Source organism: Hibiscus syriacus, unplaced genomic scaffold, assembly GCF_006381635.1.
Source record: "Hibiscus syriacus cultivar Baekdansim isolate YM2019G1 unplaced genomic scaffold, ASM638163v2 tig00110503_pilon, whole genome shotgun sequence".
NCBI classification, from domain to species: Eukaryota; Viridiplantae; Streptophyta; class Magnoliopsida; order Malvales; family Malvaceae; genus Hibiscus; species Hibiscus syriacus.
The window spans coordinates 3,019,103-3,034,971 of NW_024062764.1; the positions used below are offsets into that span (position 1 = coordinate 3,019,103).

At 33.3% G+C, this 15,869-nt stretch overlaps 1 pseudogene; it reads left to right on the forward strand.

Annotated features, from left to right (window-relative positions):
* The first annotated feature begins 1,206 nt into the window (after positions 1 to 1,206).
* LOC120129701 lies at positions 1,207 to 15,396 on the forward strand (annotated as a pseudogene).
* Positions 15,397 to 15,869: the final 473 nt, after the last annotated feature.

Consider the following 15,869-nt stretch of genomic DNA (forward strand, 5'->3'; position numbering starts at 1 on the left):
AATAATCATATGTAGAATTTATCTTATTATTCTTTTATAAATTTAAATTTTGGGTTCCAAGTTATTAACTTGGAATTTTAAACGAGCAAGTAGTCCGTCGACCACCTTTTAGTAGCCATTCATGGCATGCACCGTCATCACCCCTGAGGTCATTATCGTCTCACAACCAAACCCCGACCATCATCTTTTATCTATGTTGATCGTCGTTCGTCAGCAACTTGTTAGAAGTCGTGTCATCCTTTGTATCTCTGATCATTGCAATCTCCTATAATCGTCGCTTAAATCATGGGGTTTGACAGTTGGATATTCAGGTGATTAGGCGTTGTCGAGATTTTGGGTGATTGACGGTGATTGTGGCGACTGATGGTGGTGAGAAGATTGAAATTAGAGTTTTTATGATTTTTTTCTATAAATTTTAAAAAAAATGATATTTTATAAAAATAATAATCTTAAGTTTTTTTAAAAAGTAAATATTTTTGAAATTTTATATGACTAATACATGTTAGCTAACGATCAAATTTAATGATCGTTACGATTTAGGCACCTAAAAGTGTAAAGTTGGAAACATTAGTCCCTGTTATTAGCTAGAAAGGGAGAAAAGTCATTTTAAGATATAATTTAGGTACTTAAAAGTGTATTAAGCCGTATATATAATTGATTTTAATTTGTAAGATACAATCTAATTGTTTACATTTGTAAGAAATAATAAACTGATGGTCGTCTTGAAATTAGATCTGACATAAGAATCTCGGTAACCAAATGCCAGGAAAAAAAAAACTCTGATGCATTAATGTAGTTAATAAAAGGTGACCCTTGTTTTATAAAATTACACTTCGAGTAAACACTATAAATAACCAATAAAGGAAGACCTACTTGACATTGCAAAAAAGAATTACAACTGAGACAAAAACACAAAAAACAATGAGCTCTTTCTGCAGAAACATGTATTTTTCATCGTTTTAGCAACATTAATGTCGACAAATCCTTCGACATCAGCACCCACCAAAGACCAACAACAAAACATGTTGTAGAAGACGTGGCACATCCATGCAGTTAACGGTATGAGCAGCAACAAGATTTTGTTCCTCCACTGTAAATCCGGCGACACCGATCTCGGTATCTATAACCTCACCGTCGGCAACGAGTTCGAGTGGAAATTCAAGCTCAACATCTTCGCCAGCCGCCAGGACGCTATACTGGTGTTTCATGGCTTGCCGGTCCGACGACGTTCAGGCGGATTTCAACGTGTTTTGGGACGACGACAACTTCTTTTATAGGTGCAACTGGAAATATTGCATTTGGATTTCCAAAGACGATGGCATTTACTTGAAGAACATACCGGAAAACTACGATGAGTTCCAGCACAAATGGGAAGGTGGGAGAGGGCTCCTTGCCAATTCCACCCTTGTTTGAATGTTTCTGGTCATATTTGGGTTTTGGTCCCTCTATTATGTTCAAAAGTTTGGAATTGAAGTATAATGACTAAATCTTAAATTGAGTATGGTAGAGGGAGCAAAATTGAGATTTGACCAAATGCTGGGGATGTGACCTTCACTTTACCAAAATATATGTATGTTATTTGTAATGAAATTATCAACTTTTACTTTCTATTTTGTTTCTTTCTCTTTTAGAAAAAAATCAGAAATACTTGGTGCAGTCAATAATCTTTAGAGTAATTAATCAATTAAGAAATGAGTTTAGAGAAATCTAAATTGATTAGTCGACTTCTTCGAGATATTAATAAAAGACTAATTGGCTTTTAATCAATGATTAAAAAGTTTGAATCAACCTATGAGAGTTTATTTCATGATAGGTTTAAGTCGGCTTAGGATCATATTGGACTTTTGAAGCTTGATAGATCTCATTGAGAGATAATTGGGCCTTTGGGCTAAAAAATGAGATTTTTGTATAAGAGACAAATGTGGTCGAACCAATAGTGTAATTATTCCATCATTAAAATTTTATAGTGATTTTGCCAATGTCATCTGTGGGATATTAGGGGGAGGGGAGAATGTTTTTTTATATATAAATGTCACATTAGGTCTATATGTAACGGATCATGTTTAGAGTGTTACGTTCAGTGACAATAATTAAAATAATCAAATTTGTTAACGTCAACTTTACAAGACAATTATGATTTGCATATAAATACTAAAGGAAAGGTTAACATAAAAATTTAAAGAACGTGAAAAGAAATAAAATCAAAACATTTCCTTAATATATGCTTCATTTTCTTGAAAAAAATAACAATTATCGTTAATTTCCATCTCTATTTATAATTAGACACAATATTAATATAAACTTGAAGATGGAGAGAATAGATCCAACATATTGCTCTGTAAATAATTTTAAATCTTACCTAAAATATTACGAAGATGAATAGATGTTATATTCACGTCATCATCGGGTTCAGTGGAACCAACAAAATGGATGAAGCTCACTGCAAATCCAAAGACGACGATCTCGGCCTCTATTACATTCCTATCCATGGTGAATTCAATTGGACTTTTCACACCGATTTCTTCTCTTGGAGCTGTGGCCAAAAGTTCCTCGATGTCTTCTAGGTGGACGATACATTCGGTCATAACCATTTTTTTTGAAAAATAATTAAATATTATTTTAAAAATAGTTATAATTATTTATTTGAAAAATTAGCGGATTTTGAATTGATTTGGAATAAATGACATAGGAGTCGTCATCGACCTTTGGGTTAGTTTGGTCAAATACATAAAAATGTCTTTTAAAAACAATTTAAAGAAAAATCATTTTTAATACAAAAATGGTCTACGTTTACCAAAGATTCGATTTAACGGATTCGAGAATCGATTACGCGTGAGGAAAGATAAACACCCCCACAACACCCAAAATTGGTACTGTGTCGCTTACACGTTGTCGTAATTGGTGGAAATCATAAATTGAATATAAAGTTAAATTATTATCCATTTATTAAAATTTGATTAATTTGTTTTGAATTATTAATTAGGAAAAAATCTTTAACTAGAAAAGAAATCTCAAGATAAGCAATCCTCTATCGGGAAAGCTATCTCGTCTATTTTTTATCTTTAAAGGATATTCCCTCATATAGCCAAAACCATTTAAAGAAAAATTTGCTTATCGAATATAAACTGAAAATCGATAGTTGCGTAAAATAATGAAAATTGTCATTTAAAGAAAAATACATTGCATAATAAAAAAAATTTAATTAGTAAAATAATGGAGATTTATTTCAAGTTCCCATGTCGTAAAATGCCTTGTCGGATCGCACAACTTCGACCAAATGATGATTTCCACCCTCATTTTATGCATATGTGTTCTTGAAGAGATTTGAATATATTAATAGATAAAAATAACAATGGAAATAAATGTAATCGGAAATATAAGAAATAAAATATTTACAGTAAATAAAACTAATAATATTTATTTAATACAATACAAATAACTACAAAATGTGAAAAACTATTCATACATAAAGGACTAAAAATAAAAACACGCAAACATTATAAACCAAAATAAAATACCAAAAATAAGCATTTAAGGGACCAAAATATAATTAACAAAAATTTGAAGGGCTAAACAGTAATAAAAAATCATATCCAAGATTGAAAATATTAATAAATACAGGCACTGGAAATGAAATAAACCCATAACTAATAAAAGACTAAAATAGAATATAAGTAAAACATACATGAAAAATTCAGGGTTTAACCCAAAATACAGAATAATGATCAAAATGTAAGTGTAACATAATTCAAAGCTTAAAGTAAATTATGCAAAAATTCCATTTGATGACTAAAATGAAAAGAATACAATATCAACATAAAAAACAAAACAGATAAACAAATATACTATAAAGCAAATAGGACTAAAACGAAATACTAGACAGATACAGAGCCCAAAATAAAAAGATAAAATTTCATTAGAATTATCAAATTACAACCATTACAGAACTAGAAGGATCTAAACACTGATTTGCCACAGAAAATGAAAAAACACGGGTAATATAACAAAAGGGAAATGACTAACAAGCAATTTTTCCTTTTTATCAAAACACGTTGATATCTCTCCCTTTGAAATGTTGTCATTTTGGTTGTGTAATATAAGGCCAAAACAGACTTTTCATCTCTCCGTTCCCTCATTTCTCTTCATCTCACAAAACAGAGATGAAAGAGAGATTCAGAAATATCTCAATCTCTCCTCTTCGGGGAGAGAGAGCTACGGCGGAGCTCGCAGTGGCAAGCGTGCGCCGCAGACGGCTGGAGAAGCACAACCGACCCCAAGCGAACCCTCTCCTCATCCTTAAACCAACATCTAAACCCTTTTAGCCTAAAAAACACCCTAGCCTTGTAGATTTAGAGATTACCTTTCAGAAAAACGAAGCCTCCGACGACCATCTGGCTTCCCTTTGACGAGCTTGGCGCTTAGTAAGTTTTCTCTCCCCTTTCTTTTTGCTTTTTTTTTTGTTTTTTTAAAACCCCGAATATTTTCTCCTTTTTTTTCTATTTCTTTTTATTTTTTCTCCCCCAAAACCCGAATGGTCCTTCTAATTTTCCCCCTTTCTTTTTATGTTTCTTTTTTATTGGTGACTTCTCATTCAGTGAATAATGGCCTGGTAGGTAATCATATCCTAGATTTTTAGGATAAGATTTTATTTTTGATTTTTGTCTGCTGTGTTAATGTTGATTGACTTTTGGTCACTGTAGATTGAAACATGCATCATGACAGTGGCGGCGAGGATCTCTGGTGGCAGCGTACGCTTGCAGGGAGCTGAAGGGTTGACGCGTGCATCACACGCTCGTCAGATCGGACGATCCATGTCCACTAGAGGCGGCAGCTAGATGTTAGTGTAAAAACCCTAACGGGTCTAGGTATGGTCTTGGACCGAATTTTGGGCCTCGGGTCTGGGCTCTAGCTGGGTTGGCAGCTTGTAACTTGGTTGGATCTGTAATGGGCTTCAGTGAATTGGGCTCTAGGTGAAGGCCTGCAAAAACATGTAAAATGTAAATTAAATAAAAATAATAAACATAATAATAATAATAATAATAATAATAATAATAATAATGTAGTTAATAATATTTTTTTAGACCCATACAAAAATAGGCGTCTACAGCTTCCCCTCTTTGTACATTCTTATGTTAACAAGAATAGGGAAAAGACAAAAAAAAACAACCAGTTTTTGTCTGGTTCTTTTTTTGTTTTTTAAATTTGATGTGTTTGGTATTGGGGACGACACGACTCATATGTCATGAAGAGGTCTGGTCATCTAATGGTGACATGGATCCTACTTGATGAGAAGATCTGGTCGGTGGATGACATGACTTATACGTAATGAAGAGTTCTGGCCATCTTTAGGAAGGGTGATAACACAGTTCCTACGCGATGAGGATGACTATTTATCTAGGGTTGACATGGCTCATACGTGATGAAGAGGTCTGGTCAGGGGATGACACGGTTCCTATGCGATGAGGACGATATGCTATCTTTAGGGATGATAACACGGTTCCTACGTGATGAGGACGGAAGGCCATCTTTAGGGAGGGTGATAACACGGTTCTTATGCGATGAGGATGGCTAGTTATCAGGGGTGACACGAATCCTACGTGATGAGGAGGTCTGGTCTGGGGATGACACGATTCCTACGCGATGATGACAGTAGGCCATCTTTAAGGATTTTGGTTTCAAGAGAAACCGACTCAAATATGAATTTTCAAAAAAAATGTCTCAAGAGAGACAAAATTCGTTTAAAGGAAAATGACTCAAATATGTAAATTTTGTTTCCAGTGAAACAGTCTCAAAGATTTTTTCAAAAGAAACTGTCTCAAGAGACGAAATTTTGTTTCAAATGAAACAAACTCAAAGATTTTTTTCTCAAAAGAAAATGTATCAAGAGAGACAAAACTTTGCTTCCAGAGAAACAAACTCAAAGATTTTTTCAAAAGAAACTGTATCAAGAGATAAAATTTTGTTTCAAAAGAAACAAACTCAAAGATTTTTTCTCAAAAGAAATTATCTTAAGAGAGACAAAACTTTATTTCCAAAGAAATAGACTCAAAGATTTTTCAAAAGAAATTGTCTCGAGATACAAAATTTGTTTCAAGAGAAACAACTCAAAGGATACTAATAGTCGGCTTGTTCCTGCTGGTGAAGGAAATGCCTTCAGAAGAGCTGATCATTTATATCAAGATGTTGAATCCCCAAAGATGCCCCAATATTCGATGTTGAATCTCCAAAGATGCCCCAACATTCGATGTTTCTTGCTTCAGCACTGATTCTAAGCATGAGCTTTGTGTCTGAGAGCCACTTGTCAACTACCAAGATCCACTCCAAAAAGATTGTATTGTTTGAAAAACGTTTTATTCTTCTTTTATTTTCAAAAGTATGAAAATATCAATTAAAAGAGTTTTGAAAAATGTTTAATCAAATATTTGAAAATATTGCCCCTTTCTAGGTTTCACAATTGACAAATCATAAAACAAGAGTTCATTGGATATCAAAGAATTATTTACACTGTTAATCCTTCAATAAATTGACAAGTGTCAAGATCAGTGCTATCTTTGAGGTATGGTTAAGTAAGGAAATGATAAAATGTCTCAGGTTATTGTATTTGGTCAAAGGTATGGAGTTCTCATTTCTTGGATGTTCACAGGTCTGATGGAGTATCTTCTGTACTTATCTATTGGAAGTGTTCTCTAACTCCCAGCTCTCATAATCACATTCGGGTTGTGATGCTTTATCAAGAGATTTATGCGATCGCCTTCTATGTAATAGATGCATAGTCTTTATATTCGAGGTGCCTTTTTAGGTTTTTAACTCGAATCCTCCTTTGGTTTCAAGACGCTATTCAAGATTTACGTCTTAAACCCCTTTTTTATTTTTTTCATCTATCATGCATTAAAGATTTTAGAAAACCTTTTGCAAATAAAAAATTAATCTTGATGGGCAGAATGGAATCTCAAGATATTCTCTTCTTTTTAGAAATCCATGTATGATTAGAAGGGACTTTTAAGGCACATAATGTAGGCCATGGTTCACGGTTATGAAAAAAAAATAAGTAGGCCCACACAAGTGTTTAAGGGTTATTAAACCAAAGATCAATTTGTTATGATGCCTTTGATTTTGTCTTGCTCAATTTGAATCTGCTCACATGTGTCTTTCTCTTAATGTTCTATGATCTTTGAGTGAAGTGATTCTGAAATGATTATGCTTGATCAATCTCATGGTTTGAAGCTCGATGTGTCATTTGAGTTGAGAGACCCTTTGCGTGTTCTTCTTATCTTTTTCTTTTTCTTTTTCTTTTGTTTTTTGTTTTTTGCGTTTGATTAGATCTTCGTACTTGGCATTTGGTTCACCTTTCGGTTTCTCATCTGGATCGATGTATTAACTCATGCGAGCATATTTCCCTCACCTTGCTCCAGTGTGGAGGGTGATCCTTGGTTTGGGTTGAATCAGAAGAAAATATCATTCAAGCTCAAATGGAGACACAAGGGGTATTTTTTTCCTGTTGTGAAGGGATAATGAAAAAAATGTCATTCATCATTTTATACATAGAAGTCTTTGCATAAGAGATATCCCCAAGGGGATAGATTTTCAGGAATAATTTTTATTCACATGAAAAAATGTAATTAATGCATGATATAATTATATTGAATTTATTTCTTTTTTTTTTCTGCTTCTCCAAGCATGTCTCAATTATTCCAGCTCATCTTCAGAAAATTGATGTGAGATGCCCCACGCTATCTTCTCAGAAGAAGGCTCATGTTAAAGTGAATATCTTGTACTCAATGTCTTTTAGGTTTTATTGGTAGAAAAAATGTCGGTTTTGTGCCTAAGAAGTCGATGATGACTTTATTGGTTCAAAGAAAGGTAAGAGTATGACTTTTTGTGTATCAAAAAGATACATACAATGTTTCAAGGTCGAAAAGAATGTTTCAAGGTCTCAAAGAATGTTTTAAGGTCTTAAAGAGAGGGAATGTCAAAATTTGGTTTTTTTATAGCGACCATGAATTATTTCAGGTAAAGAATCGAGAGATTTTATTTTTAGTTTTAGACAGGATAAAAAAAGGTATAATATTGTCATGTTTCAAAAATCTATAATTCTTGAAGAATTAAAAGAATTTGTAATTCATTCAATATTCTAAGAACTACAAGATTAAAACTTGTTCAACTATTCACCTTAAAAGGCAGCATAAATTCAATGATTAAGATTAAAAATATTTAAGTACATATTAAAGACAGAACAAAAACGAGTTCAAACAAAACAATCTCTTTGGATGTAAATGTTAGTTGTAATGCCCCCATCCTTATTCGATTGTCTACGCCCCTGAATTCATCATGTTCTGGATCTTGCGCTTTAGTGCCTTATAGTTCTCAACGAAATGTTTGGAGCTTCCTATATGGTAAATGTACACGGTTTCAATATCGTAATCCTTAGGATATGGTGACTCTTTTCTCAGATCATCCTGGCAAGCTCAGTCCTACAACTAGCTGAATAAGCTCTCACTGTACTGATTTGCTTCTTCTTTTAATTGTCACTGTGGTTAGAACCACTTCATCGAATCCTCCATGGATTAATTCCATGTTTTTATGAATGATGCATGTGAAAATGCTTAAAAATGAAATACAGATACAAAATGCAAAGATGCAAATGCAGATGCAAAAAAGTTGATCCCAACGATGAATATCGTAGAATAATTTTCACCAGAAATAAAAGCTTTCACATTACAAGACAATCCACTTTACAAACATGCCTTTACTTAGATATCGAGTCTGAAGTGGATCATTTCTTCATCTCGGATCTTCGTTCTTGAAGATGCCCCTCAAGTGTTATATAACCTAATTATATTACTTCCCCTGCAGTGCTGAAGTCAGTGCGTCGCTCCTTGATGGTTAGCAATGAAATGATCGTAGATAAGAATCTACTGCTGGATTACTCATTGGATCAATGGATCATTATTTCAGTCTCGAATACTGCACGATCCTCGAGCAAGTCTCATTCTTGTACTCTGAACTTCTTTTAGCCTTCAGTGCATGTCTGTATATGCGACTACTTGATTGAAAACTTTTATCTCTTCTCGTTAAGATTTTCTCTCGAATATCCCCTTGCGGATCAACATTTTCACGTTATGTCATGACAATGCAATGCAATCCAAAGAAGGATGAAAAATGACACAAACAAAAGAAACAAGTTAGTGTACACAAACAAAAGAAAAGAAATTAGTTAGTACAGGTAAGACAATCGATACAGATAAATGTTATTCAAAGATGAATATAACATCTACCCGAACATGCTTTAATTAAATAACATTAATACCCGAACATGCTATCTACCCAAAATGATTTTTCAAGGAATTAATCCTAACCACATGGTATCTAGTTCGATGCTTTTATTTAACAGAATTTAAAGCAAAAAGGAAAGGTTCAGAAACGATTTTCCTTTGTGTACACCTATTTTGGGTACCCACTGACGGACAGAGGTTTGGTATGACTATACCTAGGGTGATCGTTCTACGGTTCTCTATATGCATGGTTTTGGCTTTAACAGAAAAAGGGTACTCGAATTGTCCTTGATGTCGGTGCCCCCCTTGGGCTACCAAACCCTCGATCCTCACCCATTACAAGTTTCGAACGAAACGAGTTCAATTCGAGGGGATTCACTGCCTTATACCCATACGAGGAATAAATCCATACGAAGGTATAAAGTATGTATCCCATGGGTTATTTGCTAAAACTTATAAGAAGAATAAATTCTTACAAGAATAAAGCATTCACCCCGACTAATTTGGATCAAAGCTCGGGTCTAGAGCTTATGTTATGCAAATGCATGTGATGTGTGTGAGGAGGAGAGTACCCACCTTTGACTTAAAAGGAAAATGAAACAAAAAATCTTGATAAAACCTCAACAAAGCTGAAAGCAAAAACTAATTAAAATGTTGGCATGACAATAAAAAATGATGCAATTAAAAAATTCAATAAAAATATCATAAGTTAACTAAATACTCGAACTCATAATTTTCACCACAACGACAATGTGTAAGCGACCTACAACCTGACTCTCTAAAAAAAATTCCCCAACAGAGTCATCAAGCTGTCATAGCCATTTTGTTTGAAAACAATTAATATTATTTTAAAAACAGTTATGATTATTTATTTGAAAAATTAGCATATTTTGATTTGATTTGGAATAAATGGGATAGGAGTCGCCATCGACCTTTGGGTTAGGTAGGTCGAATAACTAAAAATGTATTTTAAAAATAATTTTAAGAAAAATCGTCTTTTAAGACAAAAATGGTCTACGTTTACCAAAGATTTGATTTAACGGAATCGGGAATCGATTATGCGTGGGGAAGGATAAACACCCCCACAGTGCCCAAAATTGGTACTGTGTCGCTTACACGTTGTCGTAATTGGTAGAAATCATAAATCAAATATAAAGTTGAATTATGATCCATTTATTAAAATTTGATTAATTTGCTTCGAATTATTAATTAGGGAAAATTCTTTAACTTGGAAAGAAATCTCGAGATAAGAAATTCTCCATTGGGAAAGCTATATCGTCTATTTCTTATCTTTAAAGGATATTCTCTCATATAGCCGAAACCATTTAAAGAAAAATTTGCTTATCGAATATAAATTGAAAATTGATAGTTGCGTAAAATAACAAAAATTGTCATTTAAAGAAAAAACATTGCTAAATAAACAAAATTTAATTAGTAAAATAATTGAGATTTATTTCAAGTTCTCATGTCGTAAAATGCTGTGTCGGATCGCATAACTTCGACCTAGAGATGCTTTCCATGCTCATTTTATGCATACGTGTTCTTGAAGCAATTTGAATATAATAATAGATAAAAATAACAATGGAAATAAATGTAATCGGAAATATAAGAAATGAAATATTTACAGTAAATAAAACTAATAATATTTATTTAATACAATACAAATAACTAAAAAATGTGAAAACTATTCATACATAAAGGACTAAAAATAAAACCATAAAAACATTATAAACCAAAATAAAATACCAAAAATAAGCATTTAAGGGACCAAAATATGATTAACAGAAATTTGAAGGTCTAAACAGTAATAAAAAAGCATAACCAAGATCGGAAATATTACAAAATACAGGTACTGGAAATGAAAAAACCCCATAACTAATAAAGGACTAAAATAGAATAAAAGTAAAACATACATGAAAAATTCAGGGTTTAACCCAAAATACAGAATAAAAGTAAAGCATTTAAGGGACCAAAATATGATTAACAGAAATTTGAAGGTCTAAACAGTAATAAAAAAGCATAACCAAGATCGGAAATATTACAAAATACAGGTACTGGAAATGAAAAAACCCCATAACTAATAAAGGACTAAAATAGAATAAAAGTAAAACATACATGAAAAATTCAGGGTTTAACCCAAAATACAGAATAATGATCAAAATGTAAGTGTAACAAAATTCAAAGCTTAAAGTAAATTATGCAAAAATTCCATTTGATGACTAAAATGAAAAGAATACAAGATCAGCAGCAAAAAACTAAACAGATAAACAAATATACTATAAAGAAAATAGGACTAAAACGAAATACTAGATAGATACATAGCCCAAAATGAAAAGATAAAATTTCATTAAAATGATCATATTACAACCATAACAGAACTATAAGGATCTAAACTGTGATTTTCCCCAGAAAATGAAAAAACACAGGTAATATAACAAAAGGAAAATGACTAACAAGCAATTTTCCCTTTTTATCAAAACACGCTGATATCCCTCCCTTTGAAACAATGTCGTTTTGGTTGTGTAATATAAGCCCAAAACGGGCATTTCATCTCTTCATTCCCTCATTTCTCTTTATCTCACAAAACAGAGAAGAAAGAGAGATTCATAAATCTCTCAACCTCCCATCGTTGGGGAGAAGGAGCTACGGCGGAGCTCGAGGTGGCAAACGGCGGCGCACGACGACGCTAGCGGTCGGAGAAGCACAACCGACCCCAAACGAATCCTCAAATCAAAACTCAAACCCTTTTAGCCTAAAAACCACCCTAGCCTTGTAGATCTAGAGATTACCTTACGGAAAAATGAAGCCTCCGACGACCCTCTGGCATCTCTTTGACGAGCTTGACACTCAATAAGTTTTCTCTCCCATTTCTCTTTGTTTTTTTGCTTTTTCAAAACCCCGAATATTTTCTTCTTCTTTTTCTCTTTCTTTTATTTTTTTTCTCCCCCAAAACTCGAATGGTCCCTCTGATTTCCCTTTTTTCTTTTTATGTTTCTTTTTTATTGGTGACTTCTCCTTCAGTGAATAATAGCCTGGTAGGTAATCATATCCTAGATTTCTAGGATAAGATTTTATTTTTGATTTTTGTCTGTTGTGTTGATGTTGATTGACTTTTGGTCACTGTAGATTGAAACAGGCAGGATGACACTGGCGACGAGGATTTCTGGTGGCGTCGTACGCGAGCGAGTCTTAGGGTTGGCGCGTGCATCACACGCTCGTCAGATCGGACGGGTCTAGGTCTGGTCTTGGGCTGGATTTCAGGCCTCGGGTCTGGGCTCTAGTTGCGTTGGCAGCTTGTATCTGGGTTGGATCTGTAATGGGCTTCGGTGAATTGGTAGAAACGATTGTATATCGATGTCACAAGATGACAATGTAGAAACGAACACATAATTTCACATTAGAGGGAGTAATTTTATAAAATCTCAAGGGACGACGAATTTATAAAACTCTAAAAGAAGACAAAAATGTATTTTCAATTGAAAATAAAAAAAATTATCTAAAATATATTAAATTTTAAAAATTTCAGAAGGCTATTGCTCCACCTGTTTTCCTCTCTCAGTTGATCCCTAATGGAATGTATCTATTCAGCTACGAAGATAAAAAGTATCATTTGAAATATAAATAGAATCCTTGACATGGTGAAAATACAGAGAAGATGAGTAAAAACTATTATTATATTGGAATGATCTTACCTGAATACAAAACTATTTAAATAAACAAATAAGATTTTAAACTTAATTAATTTAATTTTTATAAGTTAAATCAATAATTTGATTTCAAAGAGACTTAGATTCAACTTTTTTTAAAATGGTGTATCTTAGAGAAATAAAGTCTTACAAAATGTAGACATTAATTAGAGAAAACTATATCGATTTATAGACACATCAATACTACTAAATATGTAATAATATATTGGGTAAACTATACGTTTAGTACATAAATTATCAGTTTTAGTATGTTTTAAAACATAAACTTTTATGTTTTTCAAAATCATACCTAAACTTGAGTTTTTATTTTATTTTAGTACTCCACCATTAAAAATTTGAGTTTTTGTTTCATTTTAGTGATTCGTTCAAAATTTAAAGTTAAATTTTGAAAAAAATTGAAAGTTTAAATACTAAAACGGATCAAACTAATAGTTTAAGTATTAAACTCGTTATATTTTTCCTTCGCTTTTGTTCTCAAGATGTTGAATTATCTCCAAGCTTTTGTTGGGAGTATCGATTGTTCTCTATTCCATATGGATGTTGGATCAGTGGAACCATCACGTCCCGATTTCTCCGTTTCCTTTAGCGCCCCACTGGACTCTTCTGTTTCGGATTCGATGCTCTTCAATTCGGGACCAGAGATTGGAGCTCAAGGAGATAGGGTTTTCGATGGTTTAACTATCGGGTTGGTCTCCGGCTTGGATAACGATGTCGGATTGAACTTGAGCTCCGTTGAACTACCTACTCCCTGGTACTTTCTCTATATAGTAATTTTTCTCTTTTTATTTTGTGATCGATTGTTTTATAAGCGATTGAAGTGAACACTGCATTAAATGCTAATCAAATTTCTTGAAAGCAAAAAAGGACGGAATTTAAATAATTGTGAAGGGGTTTTGACAGGACAGGATAATAATCTCACTTTAATACTTATACCTTAGAATCTTTGATCATGCGATTTAATGATTTATACTTTGGTGAAGTCCCTTAAGCTTTCCAATGAACCATGCCATGCATCAAAATTGCTTGCTCGATCGTAATTTTGTCTTTTCTTTTGTTTATTTTACTCTTAATACTTGGTCAGTAATTTTAATACGTCAAATTTATTGTTAAGTGTCTCTAAAATTAAGCTGTAAGCACTTGTTAAGTTGTTCTTTAACTTGATCAAACTGCCAGTATACACTTCTCAAAATTGTTCTGATTCTAATAGAAGCTGCTTCGATCGCTTTTATTGCAATTGACCGTAGGTCGGAGAAGGTATATTTTTCTTCTTGGTGCATTGGGTTTAGCATGAGATGATATGGTTTTGATCATGTTCAGATTATCATTTTCAACTAAATACTGTATTCTATGACAGGATCTTCCATTTGACCCAACCGGAGAACTTGATAACTTCCGATCTTTCGTCGAAGAGAACGTAAGTATATGTAAATGGGTTGGCCTCGGTGTGGTCATCATTCAAGTATATTTTCTAGCCCTTGTTTTCATGCAGTTTATGACATAGTTTGTTCTAAATTAATTGATTGCTATTATTATGCCCTTCGAAAGAAAATTCAGTAAATAAAGAAGTACATACTTTTTTATCTGTTGCACTGCATCAGATTAAGGTTCTACTGAAATTCATTTTATGATGCAATGATCTTCTGACCATGTTTTGCAGTTTTTGTTCTTGTTTTTATTATGAAATAAAATATCAGATCCCCCCAAATATCCAGTAAATCTTCTGGTTTCTTTACTCTAATCAATATTCCTTCAATGTTTCAGGCATTAGCTTTGCTTGTGGCAATGATTTTGCAGTCAGTGGTTTCTGCTAGAAGAAGAGACATCGAAGAGGAAGAGGAAGAGGAAGATGATTATGAAAGTGTCAGAGTTAGAACTTGGGAGCCACACCTGAACCCTCAGTCTAGCCACTCATATACGTCGGCCAAGGGTGATGGCAGGGGAACACAATCTAGCATGCGGGGCTCACAAATAAGAGAAAAGGTATCCTGACATTCATTGCCGGCATGCTAGTTATATCGGATGGTTCGGTCTTTGTTTTTTCAGTTTATTCTATATGATGTGAATTTCATTATGCGGTATCTAATTCTAGATTGAATGATGATCACTGGCATGCTACGCCCGTGTTTTTAGTAATCTATTGAAGTATTTGGTGATAATGTGGCAAATTATCGTCCTGACTCACTGCCATTCAACACTGCATGACCATGTGGAATCTTAGTAGCAAATGACTAATGGTTGAATACGTTTGCAGTTTGTAATTATACATGTGATTCCTTGTATCTTTCGTGTGATATTGTAGTTGTTTCCTAAATCATACCATTGAATTTTGTATTGCAGTTCGGATCGCAGAGTGGCAATAAATATAATTCCCTAAAATAGAACCCATCTGCAAGTATGAAGTCGAAGTAGAACGATGATCGAAGAGGCCACTCCTCTCGCAGGCAGCAGCAGTATCATTCGTATTTTAAACCGGACAAGTACGTAGCGCTCCTCTCTCTATAAACTTTTCGCTTTTCCGGACTAGGTTTGATGTTGTGTATAGGTCTTTGGACTGTGTATATTACTTCGTAATCATGTTTATTAAACGATTATTGTCATTGAATCCGGTGACGCAGATATTCTGTTTTAACTGAGAAGGTCGTTGTTTGGTCGAATACTGTGTTATTATTGTGTCATTTGAACTGATTTGTTTGAGTGAATGCTGTATACTTTAAAATATTAATATTAAAATTAATTTTAACTGTATTAATATTAATATTTTTATTTAAATTGAAATAAATAGATTATTATTTTCAGCTCAAATTGAAAAAAAATTATCTGGGTTCATTTCTTTTTGATACAACTATTTATATTCAACCCATTAGTTTATTAATTTGTATTACATAATGTT